A 23,154-nucleotide genomic window follows, 5' to 3' on the forward strand; every position below is an offset into this window, starting at 1 on the left:
CATTCAGAATTGGCTTCTTCAAAGTTTTCTTCACTGCATCCTCAAGGAATTTCACAACTTTAGACTTATCAGGGGACAAAGAGATGTTGACTACCTCACCATCTCCGAATAGGGGAAGTCTCAATAGAGTTCCAACAATACAGAAGGGAAAGTAAACTCTCACTGTCCTTGCTAATCTCTAAATTGGAGAATACAAGAATGGTCTCCACAAACTTTACTCTTTGCAGAATTTCCAAGAAATGAGTCAACATTCTTAGACACCAGCTTCTCCAACCTCTGGAAACTGAAGTGTGGGATTTGAAAACTATATCTATGGTAGGGGAAAAATCTCCCTTGCAAGTGTCAAGCCTTGGAATGTGCTTCAATTCCAGATCCATAGTTAAGAGATCATTAGGTTCCCCACATGCTGTGTATGGAGGGTTTTCAGAGCAAATAGTTGAGTCCCAATTGAGACTTTTATCAAATAGGTAATCTTCGAAAAAGGGAGGGATGATCCACTGTTCTTTAATGGAAGGATTTTCCTCTCCCCCTAGAAGAAGTTGGTTACCTTTTGAGGCAGAAGGTTCTGCAAATTTAGCAGAGCTGGATTGTAGATCGCGTTTTACACCTATGGTTTAATCTATGAGAAGAGTTCTGGGTTTCGGGTTGAAGAAGAAGAAGAAGAAGATAAGGGAAAAAGGAGACTAATAAGGAAGGAAATATTTGTTTTTCCTTTTAAACTTTGAAGGTTTAATGTTTTTCCCTCCGAAAGAGATTGATTCAAAAAGGGAGACATCTTTTCAAAATCGACACGTGTCAGCATAGGGAAGAAACTGAATTTTTGATAAGGAATGACAGTTAATGGTGTTAAAATTAAGAAAACCGCCTTTATAATCCAAGGGCAAAGGCGCAACCCTTCACCAATAGGAGTTTGATATATAATATAATAAACATATAATACAACATTAAAGAAAGAAAAAATAAACATGTAATGAATAACTTTCTTTCTTTTATATATTTTTGTGTCTAAAGGTTTTTTTTACAAAACAGAAAAGAGGGATTTACATGATTTGGCCCTTATGGCCTATCACCTCTTTTCTAATTAACAAAAGAACACAAAAATTCATATCCAAAATAAGAAAGATAAAGTTTTCTTTACAACCTAAGCCAAAAGATGGCTAAACAAAACAAGCATAAACATAATTAAAAAAAAAAAAGGGAAACAACAGTAGGTTCAACAGCGACAACTCAAGGAGACCTTGGCGCATAAGCATCCATGTCATCCCAGAGTCTTCTTGGGGATAATCTGGAGCCAAGTACTCCATCTCCTCTTTATCATCATCATCATCACGCTCTTCTTTCTCCTCCTCGCCTTCATCATCCCCCGAGTCGGAGCCATCAGAAGAGCCCTTAGAAGAGTTGTCAGAAGAGTCTGCCTCTTGAGAGTCAGAGAGCCTTGAAGCACTGGACTCTGAGCTTGAGCAGCCAAGCCTTCGCCTTCTCTTACGGCGAATGGGCACTCAGGAATGTAGTAGTTGCTGCATCTTCAGCTTCCTCTTCGGCTAAGACAAAATATCTTGATGGTTAAGAGATTTTGTCTTGGTCAGTGTTGAAGGTGTGACTGTCTTAGGAATGAAGTAAGATTTACACCTGACACGGTACTCAAACACTCACAAAAAGGGAGATAGTGACCTTTAAGGTTAGAGACTATGAGGACACCCCTTATTGGCTAAGTACACCATAAGTCACCATGGGAACACGTGTATCAATCATAGTACTCCCAATATCTCTCTCAATGTCCAAAACTTGTCTCCCAAGCAATGGCAAAGCTACCTACTCACGGGTCCCAGCGCCACATTGGCGCATTTCTTATCCCTTAATTAGCAGATAGCATCACAGTTGTAAAAAGATCTCAAGAGAGAGAATATTATGACTTGACACTTGTCCTTGTATCTTGTCGTGTTCCTTAAAATATAAAAAGAACATGCAGCTGAACTTCTAGGGCAAGAACCCAAGATACCAACTAGATATTTTGAGATGAAAGTAGAGAGTTGGTAGGAGAAAAAGGCAATCTCATTGTAAACTGATCTCTTTCCCCATACATGATACAAGCTAAGCCGAGCAAGAATGTTTTGTTCTTGCTCAAATCGTGGTTTTTTATCCCTTCTCTAAGGTTTTCCACGTACATCCTGTGTTGTTTTCTTGATCAGCTTCTTCTTCTTGTTTAAATGTGCATCTTTTTCATGTCCTACCATTGCTTTCTTTATTTCTTGTTTGCGTGTCGTGTCAAAGCTTGCATCTTTTCGAGCTTTTTAATGTAAATATACTATTAGATAACTTATTTCACTCACATAAATTAGATTAAATCTAACTTGCACGTACACTAGGTGATCTAACTTTGTATTAATTTATGTACAACATAAATAGGTGTACCTAAGGAGGTTAATAACTTAATAGGGTCCACGACATTTAGTATTTTTATTTTATTTTATGGTAGTGATATCATTAGTGAACTTTGAATTGCGTAAATATAAGAATTTTCGTATTATTTAACTTTTACTTATGTATTATTTTGTTATTTATTCTCTTATTTGTATTAAAAGAAGATGAAGATGATATGATCATTTTTTTTCTACATGTGTAAAATATATTGGTCAACCTATAACCTATGGCTCGACCCGGCTCATAACCCATTTAGGTTGACCCATTTCTGGCCTGAACTCAATTTTACCTAAACCCAAATGGCATCCAACCCGAACTTCATGCTCACGACTTGATTGTGTCGATGTATTATGGCTTAAGCTTGACCACCAATTAAGTATGATGGTGAGTTGAGAGAGACAAGGTATAATAACCCCAGATGCATGATGGAGCTTCTCTCTTATTGTTTTCAATCATCTCTTAAGATCCCTTATAAACTTTTGCAAGTAGAGCTTGAAATTCAAGATATGAGCCAACTTAATAGGCATGATTTAAATTCAGGACTCATGAAACTCAATTGATCAAGTCTCTATTGATCTGTTGAGGGACAACTTGATCGATTGAGGGTGTATCAAGCTATTTGTCGAGAAAACAATATCTTCCCTTTTCTTGAACTAATTTTGGGACTTAGTCTTGAACTTGAAAGTACAAATATTCGACACAAAAGACTTACAATTTATTTATGGTTTGCCAACAGTAAATACTATAGCCTAACAAATGGAAAACCTCAACCTACAAAAAAAGTCAAAAGCCAATAGTTAGACTTACCATTCCTACTCGAACTATTCAATAATTTAGGAGTTGCTCTCTTAACTCACCTGAATTAGGGGTCTTAACATGAATTTAATTAGCATGACCCATTATTAGCTTAAAGGAAAGGAGAAATGAATAATTAGTTACCCATTAAATTTGAAGATACCAAGAAATTGAACGAACTCAGGAAGCAAGTCTTTAATTTTTCTCCTTAATTGAAATTTGTAACAAAAATTGCAATCTTTTTACTAATAATTATATGACAAATGTTAGTTCTATTTGTTATAGAAATGTAGGAGTAAAACAAATTGAAGAAAAGTGTGACAAAACTGTGATTGCATATTCATGCTCAAAAACTCTGTATCTAGAAAGTTCAACAATCAAGAATGAATTTGGGAAGATTCAAGAAATAGAGCACCAATTCCAGATCCACCATGAGAATGTTCAATATTCACATTGTTTGACAGATCATTTCCAAGCATTTCCAAACACTACTGTTAAGATAGTTTCTAAAGACTCGATAGTGCTCATAAAGCTCACCTTCTACAGTTAATGTTGTTCCTAAGAATAATAATTGATAAATAAATTGAATTTCATTACATTCAACATATCATATAAACTAGTCGCCAACCCGTGCGATGCACGGATAAGCTATAAAATATGAGAAATTAAAAATACGCTTTGCTCTCCAATCTAATAATAATAATAATAATAATAATAATAATGAGTTTGGTCAAAAGTATAAAATTTATCTCACAGTGCCATTTAAAAATACACTTTTCTCATCATAAATAATGTAATAAATACAATTAGAGAAAGATTACTAAATCGTTGATTTCATTAAAAATAACATTTTGTAAATTATCTTCAGGCTTGGAAATGCTCTCAAAATGTTGAAGAACATAATATTCACTTCAATGACATGTTAACCCTTTTGAAGTGATGTAAAATTCTCAATATGCTGAATTTGCTTAATAGAGGATCACCAAATAGGAATGACACATAATTCTTGAAATTGAGCCATATATAAACCTGTGTCTAAAAATGAACAACAATTTCATATCAAAAGTTACAATATATGCACACTACAATAAGTACAAAGGAAATTGATCTTGAAAGAATACATATTTTGCATCAAGTTAGGCTCACGTTCCACTTAAAACTGAAACTTAACACAAATTCTGGTATCAAGATTCTCTGAATGTCATAAAGACCAATACCAAACTAAATAGATGGATTGTAGAGAACCAAATTCCAGGTACACAAGCTATCCTACAATTATATTATGACTATTTGATAATCCTATTAGATCTCTAATGCTCATAATCCTCTGTTTTATTACATATAAGTAAAACAAATAAATTTAACAAACCCACAATGGTTTTTTTGAATTTAATTAAGAAAAAGTTATTGTTGAAAGTTGACAAAACTAACAATCATTAACTACTAATTATTAAGATGGGATGAAGTTTGAAAAGGACAAATTTATTTGGAATCAAGTAATTGTAAACATCGCATATATGAATGCGAAAAGAAAAAGAAGAAGTACAAGTAGAAATCTATCTTGGGTTGCAACAATAATGGAAATGAGCAACCACATTTATTGTATAAATTCAAACCATAAATATTGCAATATATACCTATAAATAGATATCAATAGTTATATAAATTGCATCATCAATGACATGTTTTTTAATGAGACATATCTTTTTTTTCTAGGACTCCAAAACTCATACTAAAATCTAGTCTAAAGGAATTAAGAATGTGGAAGACATGCATATAAAGGCCAAAAAGTATTCAAGACAATCAATGTATCAGCTCTACTAATTCTTTGACTCCACAGAATTAGAAAGAACAGGTTTAGAGAAAATTTCAATTGAATCCAATACCGTTCAAAGCTAAACTTTACCCCTTGGGAGTTATTAGCTTTGCCAAGATGGACTGTTTATGGTAAAGAAATTGTATGCTTCACTTGGTAAAATTAATTCCCAGTTTCCTAACACTTGAAAAGGAAAAAAAAAAAAAATATATATATGTATATATATATTACAATCAACAACCACAATGTCAAAAGGAAAATAAATATATATTACAATCAACAACCATAATGTGTTTGTGTCCATCATTGTTCACTTGAGCTAATGAGCTAACCAGAATAATACACATAGACTTTAAATTGGCAGGTCTTAGCCTGCTAAGATAATGCTCAAACCTAATTTTTTTTAGAGGATATGCATGCATTGTATCAATTAAACATAAAAATGATATAATATCATCTTTTATCTCCATTGATCTGTACCTTTATGATGTACTTTTATAACCAAATGGGATAATAGGAAAAAATGAAGAAGCTTGTTGCTAGATATTAGACTTTCATAACAAAACAACAATATAATAGTATGGTTCGATATCAATGGATTGAAATTATATTTAAGCTCATTGGTGGGCTAGCAAACATAAAGTAAAATAAAGAAAACCAAAGTGAATCTGAATATGAAATGGCAATCCTGTGCTCCATGAAATCCAACCTTCTGCATAGGCTAGGTAGCAAAGGCCTTGCAATAGCACTAATCTTGGTTTTACAGATTGGCCCACAATTCTACCAACCTATAAAAACAATTATGATACAAAAATTCACAATCCAAATCCAATACCAAGGAATATTGATTCAAGAACTTCTTTTGATATTGTTTATGAAAAAAATGAGAAACTTACCTTAATAGAGAAATGAAGAGCTCCATTAACATTTTCTGGTACATGCTTATGCAAATCTGCAACAATAGTATAGTACTCAAACTTTAAAATTAGAATTCAGTTATTTATTAATTTAAGATATAGATATGTGGCTAAGTTTAAAATTATTCACTTTCAAAATTTAATTGATCTAATGCACATGGCTGAGTCTAAAATTATTCACTTCCAAAATTTAATTGATCCAATGCCCTCACATAAATTAAATCCCAGCCTGCTTGAATTGGTATTAAGTTTGTCTGGTCGTGAAAATACTTTGGAAGTATTATATCAAACAGATGGTGTGTGTCTATGAAAAGTGAAACTATTTTGCTTCTAGGAAACTTTTAACATCATACCTAACTTTCATCTTTAAATAATTTTACACAAAGTATTAGATTTCAAAGCAAGGTACCATATCACATTTGAAATTCTCAACCTTACCGTACCATGATATATTTGCTCTGTCCTCGACTTTAGCATCCAATGCCCAAAGGTAAAGTGGGGTCTATCCTTGTTTGTTTCCCCGCTTTCTTAGTGGATGCTGCACAATCTTCGTCTCACTCAATTCACAAATTCCACACAGAGAGTCACACTCACAATTCACAAATCAAAAGTCACGTCAAACCAAAGAAAAAACCCCCGCCAACAACGCATCACGCCACCACTTCAACCGGCAAACACAGCCAGCAACCACTGACACACACCCAGAATAAAATAAAAAACATAACCATCCATCGAAAACAAATCACTAATAATTACGAATATAAATAAACACCAAAACACCTTCATTAAAAACCAACAATTTCATACATAAATATTTAAGATTAAGATTAAGAAACTCTCTCAGTTCTAGAGAGAAATGAAAGTGAAATCGAAGAGATCGAAAACTAATTTAGGTTTACCAATCGTTGTTCTCTTATGTTTACTCTTTCTTCTCGCTGGTTTCTTCGGTTCCATGATTCTCTCTCAGGTTTTTTGTTCTCTCTCTCTCTCTCTCTCTCTATTTCTCTGTGTGTGTAATTGTTTTTGGGGCTCAGCTGAGTTTTGGGTTTTGGCTATTTGGACAGGATGTGCCTAGGGCTAGGGTTATACCGAGGTTGAGGACGCGGGGAAGGAGAAGGGGAACGGGAGATAGAAAATCAGAATTTAGTCTTTTTGTATTATTAGGTTTGATGTATTATCGGGTTTTTAAAAATCAGAATTTTTTTTTTTTAAATAATGCTGACGTGGAAAATTGTGGGAGCTTCAAAAGTTTCGGTTTTATATATATATATATAGATTATTAAAATTCACATAAATTAAATTTACCATAAAATTAGAGAATAGTGGAGAGATGTTACCTTGATAATACTTTAAAGTGATCTCATAATAAGAAGTAAATTACCATCAATTCATATACATTTTTAGATGGCGGGGTTGAGGCATGGATCATATCACTATCTTGAAACGATACATGTATCTACAGGGTTTTTGGTGTAATAGACTAAATATTATACGTGCCACCCCCAGTATACAATAATCCAGTCACCTTCGTTGATTATCCTTCAAGCCTACACTGCTTGTAGGATAGAAAGCTCTCAATAGTACTTGTCTTTAACCCAAAAATATAGTATATATAAGGACATATTATTTTCATAAAAGTTGAGAAAACTACCAAAGTAAATATATAGATAGTTTTCTATTACATGAAAATATATATAGATAAAAGTTTCTCTTCTATATCTCTATCTTTTATATTTTTTTTTCATGGCCAGACATATAGGGCTGAATATATAGAAAAGATATGTGCCAACTGGTCATTAAATCATGTTTAAATCAAATTAAACTTTTGGACGTTTTTGTATTTAAAGGGTTTGACAATTACTAAAGGATTGATAGCCATAAAAGTGATAAACCGTTTGAGCATTTTATGCTCATTAAATTGAGCAACTAATGGGACACAAAAGATAAAAGTTTGACAGATTTTGCTGATAAAAAGAATTTAAAAGGTATAAATTTTAAATCACTTAAGGCAGCAATTAATTAATATTTAAATTATTGTATTTTCTATAAAAATATTCCAACAATCCCCCACTAATTTTTATAAAAATATAAGCACATAATGTTTGGGTTAAGATAGAATATTATGCATAATAAGGGTGTGCCAATGGCTTGAACCCTCATTTAGTGTTTCAACAATGTTGTTCCAAAGTCAATAGTGAGCTAAGTCTTGAACTATTACTTTTTATATAGAATCAAGATATTACACCACACACATAATATTCCAGTACTCTGTCATGAGCTTCTAAGCTAGCACATTTATGGCCTTGAACTTGATCCTAGCTTTCATGAACAATTTAGAGAATTAGCCCTATTCTCAAAGGAAACGGCCCCACTTCCATGCTCAATTAGGTGTATCTATCAAGGATGCTCTACTCTAACATCCCACTCATAAGAGCTATAGATCACATTAAGAGTTTTTAAGGCCATAGTGGACCGAATAGAACCAATATCGACCTTGGTTTGGCTTGGCTTTTAAGGCCACTGTAGTTTATGGAATCAGTGGGTTATCAGATGTAGGTCCTTGTTCATAATCAATCCAATTTAATCAGATTTGATTTCGTATTAGGTTTGCTATTTTTTAAAACTAACATAATTCTATTCAACACTATTTGTAACTCTAAGAGTCAAATTAAAATGTTAACATGGAAGAATATGGGCTTTCAAAAGTTTATGTAGCAAAATTAGAAAAAGTCATAAAAAATCAAAGGCTTTGTATAATAATAATAATAATAATAATAATAATAATAATAATAAAGATTAATTTCTCATAATTAACCTCATTAAAGTTCTATTAAATATTTCTAGATTATCCATGCAAGATTTTAATTAGTTTTTTCAATGAACTAGTTATCATTTTTATTATTGGACTTATTTGTTATTAATAAAGTACATAAAAAGTACTTCTATATATCATTGTATCATTCAATAATTTATAAATTTTAATTCACATTAAGTGCTACTTAAATAAAAAAAAAATTAATTCGTAACTATTCACATAGAGCTACATCACTTTATTTAATTCATATTATCATTTAAGTTTTCTATAAATATTTATTAGAATGAAAATCAATTAAATTCAACCAAATTTTTGCCAACTTGAAAGAGAGAGAGTAATACCTATGCATAGCATGAGTTATAAGCTAGTATAAAAGAAAAGAAAAGAAAAATAATGAAATTAAACCAAAAAAATTTTAAAAAAAAAAAAAAACTTAAGATATTCACAGGGAACAATTATCATAAATTATTCAATACATTGTAAATTATTTTATTGGACAATTGTTGATTTTTATTTTAATATATACAATATTCACTATCCTATTATACCAGGAACAAAAGGAATTCCCGAACTTGGTAGCCAAATGGTTCCATTGATAAAGTTTTCAACAGTATAGGGTTTCACTTCTTCGGAGTTTTTGACAATATGATACCCAGGCCAATGAACCCTTCCTTTAGTATTAGCTCCTGGGCCTCGGTTGGCATATTCTATGTAATTTAGTGTGGACAATGCTTTCTTATCACCACTCTCAAGCCACCCTTTAGGGTCTATCAACTTATCAAGAAAACTTTCCATTACAATGGTTTGAGAACAGTTATACCATGGCCTCCCTAAGAATGCTTTGGTTTGGTTTAGGTAGGGTTCAAGATCTTTGTCAGCCTTAACAGTGCAATTGTGTAGCACTATTCCATTTGTGTCATTGACCTTTCCACGACCTTGGGCTGTAATCACAAGTAAGTTGCCTGAGTTTGAGCGTTTTCTCAGATAAATGTTACAGTTTTGGAAGACAACATTTGCGAATCCAAATATGAAATCTACTGTGCCATAGATATCACATTCGCGGAAGAAGTGAATGCCATATGCAGTCAACAATGTATCTTGGTATCCTTGTATAGAACATTGATAAAGTGCAATTCTGTCACCGGCTAATCTAAGTGCAACAGCTTGGCCACCATCGGGACCAACATAATTCACAAATCTGATGCCTTTGACCGACACATCGTTGGCACTAATATCTGAACGAAGAAACATAAGTAAAAATAATCAATAATTGGGGAGGGTAAAAATCCCTTTTACTAAATAAAAAGAAAAATTCTAGGAATTAAACATTTGTATTATAACTTTTATGTAATCGATTGTGAGTAGTGGGTTCATCAAGTGAAAGTAATTGTTCACCACTTACAATCAACCACTTCAACAAATTAGGGCAAAAATTGTGATCAATGGTGTGGTCATAGAAGAATTGCTGTAGAAATTAATAAGGTTGTATATAAATATGAAGATGCATGTAAAAAAAACAACAGCTGAAAATTAATAAGTGAATAAGACATGCATTACCCACTGTAGCCGAATCTGAAGTTGAGCCAGCAGTTTTAGCGCTTTTGTTGAATTGAATAATTGTTTTGTCCATTCCTTCTCCAATGAGGACTAAATTTGACTTATTTTGTCCTATAGAAATGGCTTCATTGTATGTTCCTGCTTTTATTAAAACCACGTATGGATCATTTCTATTAACTGGTATCTGTGAGATGGCTTCACTGATTGTACCAAAGTTACCACTGCCATCAGTGGCAACTGTGACATTGGGAGTGCCATAAGTGGCAACCATGACATTAGGAGGGAAAGAGACAAGGCTACCAAACAGTGAAAATATTGTGAATGCAAATACTAACATATTAGTATTTAGTGCCATGGGGAAAACAAGTAATCAGAGAGACTGAATTTGAACTTCTAAATTCTAATGTTGAGTGTGCAAAATTATGAACAGTATTACAGTCTATTTATAATGTCGAGGGCAATGAGAAAACACTATCTCCTTGTGCACCTGTAAATCCATAAACTCCTTTGTTGACGTTTTCATTAGTGTGAAAAATTATCTTTGTTTCTCATCATTATTACTTTCTAGTAATAATTAATATTATGAGAGTGAGGGAGTCCCTTTTACTCGTTTAAGATAACGAACCTCCCTAACCATTACTGATGAAAGCATTTGATTGCATGATTTCCTATCAATACAGTTTTTTTTTTTTTTTTTTTTGGGGGGGGGGGGGGGGGGGGGTGGGGGGGTGGTGGGGATAGATAGGATTGCTGCATGGAAATTGTCTATCAAGATATGTTATTTTTGATAGATAGGATAGGATTGTTTGCGTTGAAATTGGGCTATCATATCATAGCTTTTTTTTTTCTTTTTTAGATAGGATTATTACGCATAACAAGTACAAATTTCTTTTGAAAACTGGGAAGTTTTCATAGTCATGAAATATTAATTTCTAGTAGTAATTAAGATCGTGCATCCCTTTTATTCGTTGATGATAATGAACTTTCCTAATAATGACTATGAGATACATAATACGTACTGATGAAAGCATTTGCTTGCATGGAAATTGCTTACCAAGGCTTTTTTTTTTTGGTTTTGTTATAGATAGGATTTGTTTGAATGGAGATTAAGCTAGCAAAGGGTTTTTATTTTTTTGCATAGATAGGATTGTTTCTTTTGCATGGAAATTAGGCTATAGATAGAATTGTTTTGTTTTGGATAGATAGGATTATTCATAACAAGTACAAAAAAATTGGAAGTTTTCATAGCATGAATTATTAATTTCTAGTATAGAATAAACATGTACTATGGAGAATACCTAATAATCAAAGATTGCCTACATGTATAATAATTATTGAAGAAGAAATTAAGGCATGCACAACTCTGCTTCAAACACCAGGAAATCCATTAATCCATGGTAAATTTGCAAAGGAAGAAAAGTATTTCATTGAAGACTTCTTGAGCTTTCTTCTGTTGGATAAAATGGTGCCCATATGCTAGGTTCTAAATATTTAGGATTAAATGTTTAGATTCTTATTTTGTGTAAGTTGACAAACCAAGAACAAAAACATGTCTAGATTAGGTGTTAAACATTGCTCAAGATCGTACAAATCAAGATTCAAGCTGTAGAAAGGAGACTTCAAGTTCAGTGAAATTCGATTGATCGAAAATTAGACTCAACTGATCGAAAATCGTAGAAAATTTAATTTTGCAGATTTTGAATTAGGCCTAAGCCTGCTAAAACATTTAGGATTTCAGTCCAACACTGCAAGGTATAAAAGGAAAACCCTAATTACATTTTAGAAGTCCTTGGAAGAATTGTGAGTTACTCCTATGAGATTTGAGAGGTTTCTGTACTTTTTAACTCAACAAGCATCTACCGGAACAAGATCTACAATCAAGAACTGGTGGAAACAAGTTGCTGCATGAAGATCTACTACTAATAGTGATCTAAAACCTTTGAGGGGGATCTCAAAGTCATAAGTGTGGGAACTTGTATTCTGCAAATCCAAGATAGAAGAGTCTGTGGAGTCGGAGCTGCACGTGGTTGTGTTAGTAAGTTCCACTAGAGGTAGCAATAGATTTAGGTGGTAAATCTTTTGTAAACTTCCATTCTATTTTTATTGGATTTGTTTACCGTGAGGATAGTTAGGTCACATCCTCCCTAGATTTTTATCTTAAAATAGTTAGTTTTATTTGTTTTCTTAAGTAATCTATTGTTGTGTCTTTTACTAATTTTTGTTGTGCATGATATGATTTACTACTATTTAACCTAGATCTCATAATTAACCTAAGTAACTACTTGGATAATTTACTAGATTTAAACAATTTGTTGTAAGGGGGTCTAATCAAACAAACACCATCTATAATAACAACTTTGAGGTTGGGGACAAATCTCTTGAAAACATCTCCCGTCACATATTCCCTTGTACCAATGGATTCAAAACCGATATTTATCACCTACTATGAACTTTGTTGGGACAGTAATATTTGATCCTTGCCATGGTGCCAGAAGTTCCCAATTCCTGTCACATTTTGGAAGTAGCTGATTAAACATAGTAATGGTATGGGCCTCCAATGTTCATAAAAATTTAGAAGATTTAAGTTTATGTGGGATTGACCAGTCCAAACTTCAGTCAGTATAAGATGATTCATATCTAGGAGGCCTGTGAGTTTTGACTTTTGAGCATTTAGAATTCAGTACTTTTAGATGACTTGGTCAATAATATCTACTTAATTATACCCAAATTAATGAACATTAGGAGTCAATGAGGACATATCTCCAGCCAGGTAATAAAATAAATAAAAACCTGTGCTACGATTTTGCAGACACAACTTGTTTATTTATTTGTTAAAATAATGAATGAGAATGAGAAAAGCAGACGAATGACTAATAGGTTTAAGTTCCAAATCCACCTCAATCTAGAAAAATAATCATTAACTTGGCAGAGAAATGTACTTCGATTTTTTTTTTTTTTTTGGCATTTTGCTAAATGTGCCTAGAATTTGTTATTTCATATTGTTACACCTTTTAGTTATGCTGCAATCCAATATTTTTATTAGATACTAAATCCTAACTCAAGCTCATAGATTGAATTATTGAAAGTAACTAGTAAGTAGGATAATTTTGTAATATTTTATGTAAGATGGTTTTGAAGAATGTTGTACATATATTATAAAAAAAAAGTAAACTAAATTAGAGTAAAGAACGTATACATTTTGAAATATTAATATTTAGTTTAGTAACTTTACTGCACATTTATAGCTTTCTCAAGGTAAGATTATTATTATTTTTTAATTTTAAATATGAAACCAAAAATAAATGCAAAAGAGTAACAAAACCATAAAAATCAACTATTTTATGTTGTGTTCACAAATTGTATACCATGAAATGAATGTATGTTAAACTCTCTCACTGTCTTCCACTTATCGATAGTGTGTCATTAAGACATGGTGTGGATAAATGCATATGCATGTGTCTTATAAATGATTTAAAACCATAGTAGAATATGATTTTACATTGCGCACCAAATATTCTCTCTACTTATATATCCAAAACAAACACTATCTAACCAAATTATCTAAACAAAAATCATATTTAAGCCCCTAATTAAAAAAAAAAAAAAAATTTACCCAAAGAGGTTTCGGCAGCTTGACAATGGTGGGAGGCTAGTATGACGAAAGTGGCGGTTTCTCATATTCCTCTTTCTCTCTCTTACAAATGTTGTGTCAATCTTAGGTCTTTTATTTTGGTAATGGTGAAACAATGCATTTCATTTAACAATCCACAACATTTTCGTATCTCTCTATCTCTCTTCAAGGCCTTATCTGGTTACCTATTACTATTAGTCCTTAATTATTATTATTATTATTTTTTTTTTTTAATACTAAAATTGTGGGTATGCTAAAAGACATGAAATGTGTGGTGTAAGCTTAGGTAATTAATGAGAGATTCATGACATAACTATAAAAATAAGTTAATGTGAATTTTTAGGTAATAGTAAAGGAAAATTATTAGATACTCCCGGAGTACCATAAATGCGTAGTCTTCCCTCTTACATGAATGGTGGGTCCCACTATGAATTTAATTAGTGGGACCCACCATTCATGTGAAAGGAGGGAGTACACATTTATGGTATTCCGGGAGTACATAATAATTTCCAAATAGTAAAAATAAGTTAATGAAAAGAGATTAAGAAAAAGTTAAATGCAAAATTAATGTACCACATGGCAGTAGGACCTTATGTTTTCCTTTTATATATATATATATATATATATATATACACATATTTATAGATTTTATTTCAACTTGTCTAGTATTTCTGTATTTTCACCAACAGATTAGCAAAAGTTTCTCAGCTTCTTAATTTGGAATCCTCAAAATCAAATGCAACCTTATTACATCTGTGGCTAAGAGTTTCGAGCCTGATACATTGCCATCCTCATCATTGTCCCATATCTTTCGTGAATTTTTTAGTTTGAATTTTTCCATTCTATTCTGTCATAGAACTTGTTAAAGTCCTGTTTTAGAACGCATGAATCCACAAACCTCCTGAAATACGTTCACATATTCAATTTTGCTCAACGTTTTGTCACAACACAAATTAATATATTTGTTAAAATCATGAGGGATAAAAGCATGATTAAATTAATTAAAAGTTGAAATTGAGGTAGGAATTCTTGTAAACCTTAAAATATATAGAGTATTTAGTTTGGAAGGCACAGAATCTCCAAATAGTGCTGTTTCCTGGGCCATCTTCAGTAGGACTCTTCTCACAATCTCCCCCAAATATGTTCCTGCAATCAGCTTTTCGAAGATCTGAGAAAAAAGAAGATTCAGAAACTAGACCACAAATGCAAAAAACTATACAGGTCAACCAGAAACTAGGAAAAATAAGAGTTGCCAAACCTGGCTTCCAGGATTGGGGTTTTCAGCATATAACCTAGAATCAAACTCAGTTAAAGGAAAATGAATGGAATTGAAGTTTCCCCATTCTGTGCTTATAACCTGCAAAACTAAGCACACAATTTTAACTTGTTGGTTCACTACTTTGAATGTAGTACTTTCGCCAATATAGCCTTGTAGCTAAACTAGCATCTCTTGTTGTCTATAATGGAGACATCAATGGTTCAAACCTCCCCCCCCCCCCTCTCAACTATTGTAACCAACGAATTATCAATAAGAATGTAGTACTTTCATGGCTGCTTATCATCTCCTCTGAATTAGGTGACAAGCCATGCCATCTGGGAACTGCATGTGCTGGTTCTACATAAGCAGCATTTGTGGTCATTCCTAGAGTAACCAAAGCCACAGTTTCTCTATTAGAGTATCTATATCCAGCCAAGTTTCCAATTGTATCATTAACCTGATCAAGAAGATAGCCAAATAAGAAACTCACCATAAAGGCTTTTCTATCATAAGGAATGATATTTTAGTGTGTTTTTAAGTCAGATCCTGTTCAATTATAAAGCAATCAGATAAACAGAAGATAAGAAATGGGAAGAGTTGCTTACAAATGCATAAACACGAAGTTCACAACATGTTTCTCAAGAGATCATTGATGTCATTCACCAACTCTTTTCCAACCTGATTCATTATTTCAAATTTCAGACAAGGAGTTATTCCTGTGAGTACGACATATAAAATTTAAATTTTATAAGACCACATATATGCAAGGAATAACTCTCAGTGACTAATGGTATATCCTTAATGGTCTCTTTAAGGAACTAATATGCAAACACAGAATGGCATAATATCTTTTTAGAAAGTGAATTTCTTCTTGTTAGGCTGACTAGAGGCATTGGCATTCAGCTCCTGGGCTAATCTGTATCCTTTTTTTTTTTTGAGAAAAGGCTAAACTGTATCTGTATGGCCATAAAATGTAATGATTATTCCTTAAAATTGTATAATGATGGTAGGAGTTTGGGCAATTATTTGATCTTTTTGGCACAGTCAAGGTTATAATGTGCAAGGCTTGACACTTAGAGGGTGTACTTTATTAAGCAAAACTTAGTTACAAACTTACAATTCCAGAGATGTTATAACTTAAGTTTTCCATTTAAATCAACTATATAATTGTATTGACCAATACAACACAAAAGATCTTATCTTCTTCTAATGACAATTAAACTCAACTATATGATTCATTGGGCTCACTTGATCACTTAAATAGATTTTCAATCAAAATTTCCATAATCATTACTGTAAAGATTAAATGGCTAATACAACCACGTGTTTAAATTTAATTAGAAAATATAAGGTGTTTAAGTTTTATCTAATGTTATTAATCATCATCATATATATATACAGGGCAGAGGCAGCTTTTCTATTTCAAGTTCAACCCCAACAATACAAATTCATACTATAAGAATTATAACAAGAAAATGTGAAGGAAGCTAGAGAGAGTTTTGGGAATTTTCTCTATTACGTATTGAATTGAATTGATCTGTAAAAGAACCTCTGGTTTATGTACCCAAAAAAAAAAAAAAAAAATACGAACTTCCCAAACTATAGGCTAAGTTAATTTAGCACGTGTGATAGGCCACGTGTGCTTTAGATGTGTAGATAAATATACTGCCTAAACTACTTGCAGCTTAGTTAACAACTAATAGCTTTCTGTCGTTTATCTACAATTCTTGTCGTTTATCTTGTTATTTTCAGAACCCTTTTCTTTCTTCTGATCTCCTCTCCTTCTCTTCTGATCTTTAGAATCTTGACACATACAATTTCTCTATCTCTCCAAATATTTTCTAGGCTGTGTGTGTGAAGCGTGTTTGCCTTACTTTGGTAGCAAATTACCATCCCCGTCTAATAGGGTATGATTTGTGTGTACTTTGTTGGTGAACAAACCTATTTTTATTTAAACTAATAACTTTCCTTTTATTTAATATAAAACTCATTTTCTTAAATCTGGAAGAATTAATGAAGTAAACTTATTTGAAGGCAAATAAAATTAATCTCTCACAACAATTTTCATAAAATATTTTATAGTTGTTAAATTGACAAGTTGTTAATGATAGATAATAAAATGATATCAATGAATCCAAAAAAAAAAAAAAAATGCAAATAATACAGAGAATGGAGCCTATGTCTAAACTCTATACTTAAAGTAGTAAAGTAGAAGTCAAAATATCAACAGGGGAAAATGAAAAATGCAATCGTAGGTAAAATATAGGGACTCAAGTCACTCAACCATGTCATCAGCTGACAGCTGAGAAACTCTTCCATTTCATAGCGGTGACAGGGGAGGCTGCACCTTGGTCCACTGGATATGACAAAGTGAAACCCAATTTCTTCTGGTTAGTTGGAACATCATTATCATTCTCAGGCTGTGCTGAAACAAATTTTGCGAGCTCCAAAGCAATGAAGTCAAACAATTCCTGATCAACAAGAAAATTCAGTCGTGTTTTCCCACCATAGTTTCTAAAACTCACTAATTAAATAAACAAGTAAATCCAACTTTTAGAGAGACTAGCTTCTTAAAGTCTAAGTGAAAGTATTGCTGACAAGAATGGTGGAATTGTGAGGTGGGAATGGGATCAATCATGAAATAAAGATACATCAGGAATCATGATAGAGAATGTGACACAATGATTCAACAGCAGCATGTCTTTTTTGCAACTAGTTAATAATCAATTAAAAGAAAAAGAGAAACATGTTGTTCAAATCATTGGCCACGCCTATACTAATACCTAATTCCCAACTCAATCCTAATAAGACCTTTATTTAGATTGATCACATTGATATAGAAACCAATCCAAATATACAATTGCAGTGCCAGTAAAGCCATCTGCCCTTCAAAACAAAACAAGCAGCATATGAAAGAACTAGATTTTAATTCTTTAAAACCAAACCTGAGTAGTACCAAGCATCACATTGGACGGGAATGAAATCTCCTCTCAACGTAAATCAGATAAAGGTTTATTCTTCCCTCCAAGTCGTGCGCACAAAATCAAAAAATTTGCCCCTCACAAATTCACCCCATAGTATAAACCTTCCTCATTTCTGCCAATGGCCATGGGTAGGGTATGGATCGGGTATATCTATACCCGATCCAAAAATTTTACCCATGGATACCCGATTATTAATACCCGTTAATATCTATACCCGAATCTTACCTGAATATATTATCATGGATATCCATACCCTACCCGAAACCCATTTAATTTAATTTTTTTAATTCAAAACATTTTAATGTAAAAACTAACCAATCTTAAAAAAGAAAAAACTAATCAATAAACAATAAAAAAAAATTTATTGATTAGTTTGTTTATGCTTCTTTCTTTTTTTTTTCTTCTATTTTTTGAGATTGATAGAAATTTTATTAGATATAAAATAAAATAAAGAAGCAACATTTTCCTCTGCCTCTTCAGTTGTTTGTCAAGCAAATGGCAACTCCTAAAATAAATTTTACAAAATCAAGGTCAATGTAATAGTAATAAAAGTCACTTTCAGGCTTTTCAATGTAAAATATTTCCACTGGATGAAGCCTCCCTGGAACTTTCATAAGTGGTGCATCAAAATAACTCTGAAAATTTTCTGCCTCAAGAGTAGCACTCATTACAACTAGCTTCAGATCAGGTCTATTTGTCAACACTTGCTTCAAAAGTCCAAACAGAACATCACCAATGTTCTTTCGTGAGCCTCATCAAGAATTAGATAAAAAAATTTAAAAAATAAAATAAAATAAAGAAGCAACATTTTCCTCTGCCTCTTCAGTTGTTTGTCAAGCAAATGCCAACTCCTAAAATAAATCACAAAATACTACTATTTCCATAGTAGTGAAGATTAGCATGTAACATTGCATTCCCATCATGAACTCTAACAGTGCAGGACCTGTCAAAACAAACATAAATAATATTAAAAATCTAATGTAGTGATTCATTAGATTTTTATGGTAAATATAAGATAACACTACATCTCGTTACTTAACTATATTATGATCAGAACGCTACTCATAGCATGAACTACTAACAACCAGCACTTCTTACGAAGAAAAAACAAATTACTGAAGACAAGGAACATTCATTGAGAGTAAGAGGCTATTCAATACCTTCTGTAAATTATCAACATTGATTCTATCTATTTAAGCTCCATTTGTCACAGAAAAACCTAATACAAACGACACAATAATCCTATTTCAACAATACAACAATATAAGACATCACACACATGCACACACTATAAAACAGCAAATTCAAATGACATAGGCAATCCATGACTTTTTACAGCTTGGGTCCCTGTTATAAAATAGCAATTTGCTATATAAGCCAGCCCCATCATACCATGTTTTGGGGCTTAATTGGTACCATTTCCGATTTGGTGGAGTATATCTGTTTATGTTCCATGTGATATTAGTTTTGTTTCTTTCTCTTCAAATCCAATGCCACTCTTAAAAGTGTTTCAAATTTGGATGAACTACTCTCAACAATCTACTACTCGAATCTCTTTTGTGGCAATTGTACTATAACTTTTACAAATGGTTACATTTTCCAGGAGCAACAAATCAACCCCAAGAACTTGATGAAGCAGCACGGAGGCAAAAATAAGCACAGTAAGAATCTTTGTTGGCATCCTTTAAGACCACATAGAGGCATAAGAGCTTAATGCTTGTCGTACAACATGTTAAATAAGATTGATCCACTTGGGGGACAACGTAGAACTATGTTTAAAATATAATTTTATATGTAACTTTAGTTCTTCAACACAATTGATTACAATAAATTACATTTGTTAAAACTGATAGAGTCAAGCTTTAACAGAGAAAAGAAAATTAGCACAATTACGCTTGAGTTGCAATAATTGCCCCAGATTCTTCTTCTAGTGACTGGGCAGAATTGTTTTAGGTGAGATTTTATGCTTAGCTAGACAAGCATCTGGTCTGGTCTTTTTAAAGCATTTAAAGGTGTAGCTTATTTTTAAATCCTAATCAAATTAAAGAAAAAAACACTTCATAGATTTTATGCTTAGGGTTTTTTTTTTTTTTTTTTTTTTTTTTACGGGTCGGGTTTGGATAATATCCATACCCTACCCGAACAATTTGGGTAATATCCATACCCTACCCGATTAAGCTCTACCCATTAAGAACCGGGTATTACCCGAAACATTTAAATCGGGTAGGGTTGGATATCCATTATCCAATGGGTATGGCCATCCCTAGTCACCACCATAAACATATCAAATAAAATTATAAAATAGTGAAAGGCAGAAAGTTTGAGTACCCAGTGGGAAGTGAAGCAACGTATGAAACGAGCATGTTAAGGTTGGTGGTGTGGTTTGAAGCAAGAGAGGCTTGCATATCGGAGACCAAGGCATCGGCAACCTGGCTAAGCTTGGGGACCGGAGTGCACAGTCCCTTGCAAATTTACGTAGAATGCGTTGCGTTTGCTTCCATTGTCTCTCGTTTCTCCTTCTCCACCTTACATCACTTTTTTACTTTTCTTTTTTGCTAATATGTCACTTTTTTTTTACCTACTTTTAACAACTTGCTACCTATGTTTTGTTGTGAAATTTTTGTGCAAGTGTTGTGTCAACAACACTACTCTTAAAATATTTAATTTTATAATAAAGAAAAAATGTTTCAAATTTTTGTTTGTTCGTTAAAAATAAATAAATAAATAAATAATGCTTCTATCTGGGACTATAACTTACTTTTCCATTAGACAACAAAAACGAAGTTGTTTTTCTTTGCATTTTTCTTCTTCATCAACAAAAAATTACACTATCGTTCCAACCAACTGATCTATATTTATATCTATGATTTCTTTCTTCATTCTCTCTATCTCTCTTTCTCCAATCTATGTTTTCTTAGCTTTTATCTTTGTTTGATCAAGTAGTTTTCTTAGCTTTTATCTCTGTTTGCTCAAATTCTAAGAGAGTGACCATTTGTATGGTTAAAAAACCGTACACTTCAAAAGCAAAAATTTATATCAGTTTATTTTTTTTTCTTCTCATTTATTCCTAGTCCCATTCCTAGGTTTGTTATTATTCTTCTTTATCATATATTTTTATTTAATTAATATTACATATAAATATAATAAGTTATTATGCATTCAATAGTTGTTGTCTTACTGATCTTTAAACTATTAATAAATTTTTTAGACTATTACATGATATAGTTGTATTGTGTACTAAATTGTATTTATTTTAGATTATTGTATATAATATAGAAATTGTATATACAAAAAATAATAATCATTTTATTTTTTAATCACTCCCATAACAAATTCCTAGCTCCACCACTACTGATCCCCCTAAAAAAATCCTAGAGCCGCTACTGCGGCCACTGCTGCCACCACCACCTTCTTCTTCATCTCTCTTCCTCTTTGTTAGAAAATGTATATATTAACAAAATCTACTTTTTTCTCTCAGTTTGTTTTAATTTTCTTAAGGATACAAAATAACAGAAAGTCTGTTCTACCTGCGAAGAGGAACAAGTATCATGGATAGGGAAAAGAGGGAAGCATGCACGACGTATGTTGGTCCTTTGTTTGGAAGCTGTTGGATAAAGTTGATTGAGAAATGATAACAAGTTTTAAGTGATAAATGGTTACTAGCAGCGGTAATGGATAGGTAAAATTTTAATTTAAGTGGTAGATTCAAATTAGAATTAGTAACAATTTATCACTTATAATTTGTTGTGAAAATATTATAAAAATGTTATGAATATAACAATTCTCTTTAGGATTGCAATGGGCTAAGACATAGTCAAAAATGGAAAATATTATTCCACCTTCATTGTTGACTTACTATACACTTACACAAAATATCTATAATTTCATGGATGCTTGCAGCGTTTAAAATTTAAAACATGAAATTGGTGATATGTACAAACTTGAAACTAACTTTTTTTTTTCTTCTCTAGATAGAATTTAATATCAACCTAGGATATCTATTCCATAGTTATTGGTTTTTATCATCGGACCAAGACAACAATTGATTTTTACTGTTGGTGAGGGTTCGAACTCCAGATTTCTTATTCGATGGCAAGAAACTTTATAAGTTAAGCTAATTGGAACTCACAATGAAACTAACATTGATGGCTAGGTAAAACCAACAACAATATGATATCAATTTTTTTTTTTATGAGATTTGAACACAAATTCTTTATTTGACAACAAGAACTTCACCAATTAAGCTAATTGAGAGCCACAATTATTTGTGTTTGTTGATGATATATGTATATATAAAACTAAAAATGTTTATGTGGGGCCCGGCCCAAAAATGATGGGCTATTCCAAGCTCAGGCCCGTCCGAGGAGCGTCCTGTCCAACGAAAAGCCTCATATGAAGCGCTATTCAACCCCAATAGCGTCAAGGAAACCTGTCCGAGGAGTAACTCCTCCTCGGACATCACGAAGCCCAGACGAGAAACTCTGCTCAGCCATTTCAGCTCACCTTCCCCAACATAAAAAACGAATTAAATTCAAAATATCTCACGGAAGGCTACCACCACATTAATTGCGCCCCAACCACCCTCTTGGCCGCATTAATGAGGAAAAGACCCCTGAACAGTACCGCCTTGGCCTCTGCAACTCACAAAGGGTCTGATGAGGGCGTCTGATGGGACAGGTGCTCGAGTGGATGCTTGGATGACTAACAGGTGTAAGGCTGGGATGAAAAGGAGAGAAATATATAATGTAATGAAGTCCCTCAAAGAAGGGACGGCAGAATTGTAAGAGGAACAAAAGAAATAAAATCAGACTTGAAGAATCCTTCTTTACGTTCTTATTTCTCTCTGCAAACAGTCACTACATGCATCAGATTTGCTAGTTTCACTGAGGCCAAGCTCTTTAACCCATTCTCTACAAGTATTTATTGTGGGTTGTGCTTTGGGCCGAGGCCTGATCAACAG

The 23,154-nt window shown here is 32.7% G+C and overlaps 1 pseudogene; it reads right to left on the minus strand.

Annotated features, from left to right (window-relative positions):
• Positions 1-3,593: 3,593 nt before the first annotated feature.
• On the minus strand, positions 3,594-20,960 carry LOC126689908 (hexokinase-2-like; annotated as a pseudogene).
• Positions 20,961-23,154: the final 2,194 nt, after the last annotated feature.

This window comes from Quercus robur, chromosome 6 (assembly GCF_932294415.1).
Source record: "Quercus robur chromosome 6, dhQueRobu3.1, whole genome shotgun sequence".
Lineage (NCBI taxonomy): Eukaryota > Viridiplantae > Streptophyta > Magnoliopsida > Fagales > Fagaceae > Quercus > Quercus robur.